The following is a 6,451-nucleotide window of genomic DNA, read 5'->3' on the forward strand; positions in this document are numbered from 1 at the left end:
TTAATAGATGGAGATTATCCTGCTGAACAAATCATGTCTTTGCCACTGGTCTTATTTCTGCAATATTCTAAAATCCAATGGGAATATCCCCATTGCTGTTTGTGGAGGGACCCTATAGCGATGCTAACTTCTAGGTTAACCGACAAAACCACGTTATCGCTGCACTTTTCTACAAGAATATAGCTTTAACAATAACTCTATTTGTGAATAAATAACATTTGGTCAGTCAGCTTCCCCTTTGGCACCACTCTGCTGCCAAAGGAAGTCTTTCCACACACGTGTCAAAGTTGAGCAGACACAGTTGCTGCTCCTGAAATAGATAAAGACTACCACTGTAAGTCCTTATTACAGGGCTCACTACCTGGCACACCTTAATCCATCACACTCATCTGTTACATGCAGCTGTGTTTACCTGCTGTCGAAGAGTCAACAACATGATGGGGCTGCCATGCTGACCTATTGAATTATACAAGAATAGCTCACTCCTTATTAAACCCCCAGTATTCATCTCAAAGAGGTGTAAAACACGCTTTGATCATATAAAAGTAGCTTTTCACTAGATATCATGGAAGATGTGTTTGTCAGCTTAAACTGTGCATACATTTTCAATAGAGCGTTGTTTTCTATCTCCTCATCTATCAAAGCGGGAGATGTAGACCAACAATCCCCTTTCAATTTAATATACAACGATAGAAATGTAGTAACAAATACTTCAGATCTCTCTACAGCTCTGCACATATCCTGCTTATTCATTAAGTCACTTTTGAACAATAATATCAAATCTAAAATCCTAAAATAAACTCTCAAGCTAAAGAAACCGAGTACTGGGTTTAACCGCTGACATCTTATTACAATGTATATCTCTACAGCACTGCTGAGAGGGAGAGGTCATCTCTTCTGTCCAACCATCCGACTTGTGATCCCAAAACAACATCATGTGGTGTCTTTGGGTTACTCAGCCCACTGTGCTGCGCCTATTTTAGAAAGAGGGCTGCCACCATATTTTCAAAAGCTCACTTTGGGGTTGTTAGTTTTCTATTTAGAAGACAGTTGAGGACATGTCACCAGTTGCAATGAAATATACTTGCAGTTACAGGGAGTAGACATTTGCAATAAGGGAACGGTATACAATAGACGCTTTCACACCAAGTACATTTTCCAGGAATAGTTCCCGGAACTTTTATTTCCTGGAACTATCTAGTAAATCGTGTTCACACCGGAATAAGTCCCTGAGGGAGCCGCTGACGTCACTTCTTCTACTGCTTTGGGTTTACTGGCAGGCCGCAAACTTCACGGCGTATACTGCCACCCGGAATCCCCGACCAGAAGTCCCTGGAGTTGGGGACTTCCGAGTAAATCGCCAGAAGCGCCGACACCTCCTCATCACTCCACCATGTTTTCTTTGTGTTGCCATAAATTAAGTTCTCTCTCCGTTGGTGCGTTTGGGCTAATAATGCTAATGCCAGCAAATACAATGGCGGCTTCAAAAAACTTTTCCGAGTTTTACGGGACGTAGTTTGCAATCCGCCCAGCCAATCAGAAATTGGTACTTTTTTCTCCCCAGGAAAGTACCACCTCTCTAGCAGGGACTGAAAAGGGGGGACAGTTCTCATGAACTAAGTTCTCTTTTTGGTGTGAACGCAAAATCCCAGGAACTAACGGAACTAAAGGGGAAAAGTACTCCGGTGTGAAAGCGCCTATTGTCCTCTTTTTTTCTGATGTGCACCTTATACAATCTTCATTTGAATTTAATACAATAACAGAAGGGATGTTTCGTAACAGAGGCATACTTTACATTGGTGATAGAAGTGGTTAGGGGTTGTTAATTTTTTATCCGGCAATGTATCTGTAACGGTATATTGGGATTTCTACTTTGAATGGAGGACGGTTCTGAGGCAGTCGGTTTTTTTATAGGTCCTACAGCTCAGTGCGAGCCGGGGATTGATTTATGGATCACATGGCACATGGTGGGTGGTGAGGAAACACATCCCTGCAATGAAGCTTTGTTTTGTGATCACCAGCTGAACACATCCTGTCCAAGCTGCTTTAAATGTGTGGCACTTGTATGATCATTGTGTTGTGTGCATCAACAACAAGAGTTCTACATCCCAACATTACCAGTTCCCCGAGTTAGTTTCACGGGGATCCTTGTCTTTGTTACTTTGACATCCTATGTGTTAAAAGTGTCTACAGGTAAGTAGGTAGCTATCAACACTTACCTCAATAAATGCTGATCTCAGAACAAAACATTAGTACTCAAATGTCCGAAAAGGGGGACAAGAAACAAGAGAAGAGACATTAATATTACAATCACTGACTAAACTTAAAAATATATAATTTTAGTATTGACTGCTGCACAAAAGAGTGCATCATCATAAACATTTGTTTGCCAATCATCTTGTATTCTGCAATACTTGTTTGAAAAATCCCGTAGTTTTTTTGTCCCTTGCAAAAGGCCTACCTTATGGGTAGGCCTGCAACAATCATTGCACAACTGTATAAAAAGTAGCTTTGATTCAGTCTAACCTTATTAAATCCTGTATCTTACCGAATTGTAACAAATCCTGTGTGGTGTTCAGGTGTAGAGATTACACCTTGGTGATTTAGTGGTGTGGTCGCAATAAATAGCCACAGTCATGAGTAATGGTCACACGTTATGGCAGCTTCTCTTGATGATGCAACACCATATGACATTGCCCTTCTGCTTAGCGGTCCTTCTCACAGACAGGAATAAAGGGTGGTGGAGCTGGCACAAATATCCAAACGGATGTTAATCAGCATTTCTACATCTATTTATGGCTACCTGTTGGAGATGATGCTCCATGATGTAACCCCGGTTGATTTATACCGATACAACAAATAGAGAAGACGATTTCAAAACAGATTTGACTAGATCCAACGTTTTTTCTGTTGGGTTTATATCCAGAACCAAAAATATAGTAAACATGAGAAAACATTTATAGACCTCAACTTGCTCTACGCCAAAACCTGTATTGCTCACAGACGTCATTCATTGGTTGAGATGGATGCTGTCAGGCCTCCCATTGGAGGAGATATCCTATATATTAAGGTCTAGACAGCATTGGTTTGAGAACGTATTGAGGCCCTTCATTGATTATGTAAAGGATCTGAATTTATCTAATGGTCAAGAGGATGAGTAGATGCAGTGCTGGTGCAGTTACTAAGGTGCTGTTTACACGTGAACGAAACGGGGTGTATCCGCTACTTTTCTCTTTCGTATAGCCCGTTCGTTCACACGAGGCCGTAACGGAACCGCGGAAACGGACCCCTAAAACGATAACGGGTCCCAAGGTGGATAGATCTGCAAACAGAACGCTCTGGGGGGCCAAACGGCTCCGTGTGTACGTCCCCGTCCTATACGATCATTTCCTGATAACGATGAAGCCATAGCCCCACCTCTCCCCACCTCTGCTGCTCACTGCTGTAGCATGGTCAGTAGCTACTGTCAGTAGCTACTGACCATGCTACAGATGTTAGTGCAAAATCTACAAATCCTCTACCACAACCATCAGCAACAAGTGGACATGGAGAACAACCAGTCAACCATGGCAACCACGCTCGGGGGTCTTCTTCGCTGCTTCTGGTGTATTTTGTGGCGGAAGTACAGCGCCACTTACAGGCCCGGCATATGTACTACAGCGTCTCCAACGGGTCGAGCGGTCTCGTGTGAACGGACACGTTTATTGAGCCGTATCCGTGTGAACGGAAGACTTTCTTGATATCGAATTTGGTTCGTTTGCGTTTCGTTTGCGTTCCCGTGTAAATGGGGTCTAAGACGGTGTGACTTTTCTTCAATGCATAATGTTTTCAAATGATTACCTTGTAATATCAAGAGGAAGCATCTCTTATTTTTGTATTGTTTAAAAAAATCTAAATAAAAACATTGTGGAAAAAAAATGATGTGTATGTATTTCTGTCTCCTGGGCTTACACACAGTTTTAGCTATGAATCCACACATAGGTGTCCTGCATCTGGCTCCAGGTCATTCTGTATCCCTAAAATGAGGCACTGGTACACATTTAGCCAGGCAACAGACTGTATCGCTGCTCCGCTGTCTCCAGCCCTGCAGAGGAATTCGACTGTGCATTCCTCTGGAATACCAGCTTCAGAGCATAGAGACAGGGAGAAAGAGGAGGAGAAGAAAGAAGAGAGGCTTTATTCAGCCTTATGTCACTGGCAGCCAGCACAATAACTAAATGCAGCCAATCCCTACGGAGTACAGGAATGTGAGGACGGAGAAATTCTGTGGCAAAGGGAAGACAACATTTCATATACAATTTGAGAACTCGGAGGAAGTAAAAACAAGGTTGTGAGGAATACAAGTACATACTCTTTGCAATATCCTGTTTTTATTTGCATTGATTTGAACGTGGAAATTGAAAAACACTGACATGCAATTGGTTATTGTAGTGTATCATTCCTTTGTCTTTTAACAAACTACTGTGTATACCATTGAGTGGAAATGTCTATATTGTTCACCACCTCACATGTTCCCCTTGAACAGTTGGATGAACAGTGACTATCTTTCCTTATACGGTGTTATCTTTAAGTGATGTGTATAAGCCAGGAATAATTGAAATTACATTGGAAATAATAAATAAAAAGCATACCACAGAGCCCAGATTGGATAGAGACTTCAGACACTGGGCCTCCTTAGTAGCATCTAGCTAATGCACACTTTTAGGTGTATAACATCACCTGCTGCAACATTAAGCTTTCAATATTGCAGCAGTCAATGCTCAAACTCATTCCAGTTGTTGAATATCACAGACACTTGGCTACTGTTGCCTTCCCAATGGGAAACCAGACTGCATAAAGACATGAAAGCACCATTAATACACATCTTTGACAGAAGTGCCCGCTGACTGGCACCCTGATACACTATGGCTTTATTGTGAGCAAACAAAGCAGCTGCTGACTCTATATCAAAGGGACGCCCCAACAGAGAGGTGCAGTGATGACGTGTTTTCATGCAGACCTGAAGTTAGCATCACAAAGGCTCCCTTGACAAAACCTAAAAGGGGTTTTTACATTGGATTTGGGAATATTGCAGAAAAAAAGATCTGTGGCAAACATGATACTTGCATATTTAGTTCAGGAGGATAACTGCCACGTATTACCACCACTTTTATAATAGTTAAAGCATCGTGCAAACGCCAGAAGTATAAACGTTACACTAACTACAGTACCACCGCTAAGCTAAAGGCGGCTAATATTTGGCATGATGACGTTCAGGAGTCTCATTTAGCCTTTTTTAGGTCACATAAAAGCCTTAGACATTCACTAATGGGGTATTTAATGATAGAACAACATGTTAAACATCTTGCACGCTTGTATTAACAACAGATCTAAATTTAGGCATCTAACCAAAAACATGTTTGAGACGAGGAAGCCTAAAGTGCTACAATGCTGACTCATTTCCGGATTTTAGGACTCCTGCTCCGATCTTTTATTGGAAAAACATATTTAACCATAACCAGTTACTGTGTGAATAAAAAAAATGCTCTTCAGCATGTTAGTGGTGCTGACAGGTCAAAATGATTCACCCAGGTTCGTAGGAACTTGAATATTCATGCATAAGTGCCGATATAATCTCAAACTAAAGCTTGGCTATTAGCAAGGAGGAAACTAATCGGGTCAAACATCACAAACATCTTGCATCTCATTTCCCCTAACAACCTCACTGCTTCTATGATCTTTTAAGAGTGTGCTTTTATCCTCGGAGGCTTCTCACTGCTCTGACTGAACTCCACAGGCATCTGACACACACTTGGGAATTGGCTCAAATCTAAAACAAATCATTTCTTGTGCTGGAGGAGTGGCAGCACATGTTGTCTTGACCAAATATGGCTGAGTGAAAACACTACAGCCAGGTCTCTGCAGCTCTCAGGAATGAAAAGCAGGTTTCCTTAACTGGAGTGCGAGTGGGCCATGACACAAAACGCTGACACCTTTCCAACAGAGCTTTTACTCTAAAGCCTGGATATGTGAGGCTAGGGGTGGATTAGCAGTCTGGTAAATTATACTATTCAGCCTCACAGTGCATCTGAAAGACTTGTTTATTAAAGGCATCAATGTACTTTCCCTATAGATCCACTTTAAAACACGAGTGTGGCTGTTTGGAGTCACAGGAAAAGTTTGATTTGAACATAGCCTGACTGTCCACTATAAATATGAGACGTATTGCAACATGTTTGTTGATGAAATCTGCTTTTAATTACGTTCCAGGGTGTGCTAAAGGAAAGACCACTGAGGTCATTAAATTAAAAAAGGGTTTATCCCCTTTGGAGACTGAACATGCTCAGCAGAGCCTTCGGCTACCAGAAATGAGATATATCAATTGTATAGATGACGTGTTATCTGTTATATGACTTGTATGTTTTACTCTGAAACAGAGCATAGATTCTGTGTATCAGTTTAAGCCCTTAAC

The sequence above is a fragment of the Notothenia coriiceps genome, unplaced genomic scaffold (genome assembly GCF_000735185.1).
Source record: "Notothenia coriiceps isolate Sejong01 unplaced genomic scaffold, NC01 NC01_scaffold00000339, whole genome shotgun sequence".
In the NCBI taxonomy this organism is placed as follows: Eukaryota; Metazoa; Chordata; class Actinopteri; order Perciformes; family Nototheniidae; genus Notothenia; species Notothenia coriiceps.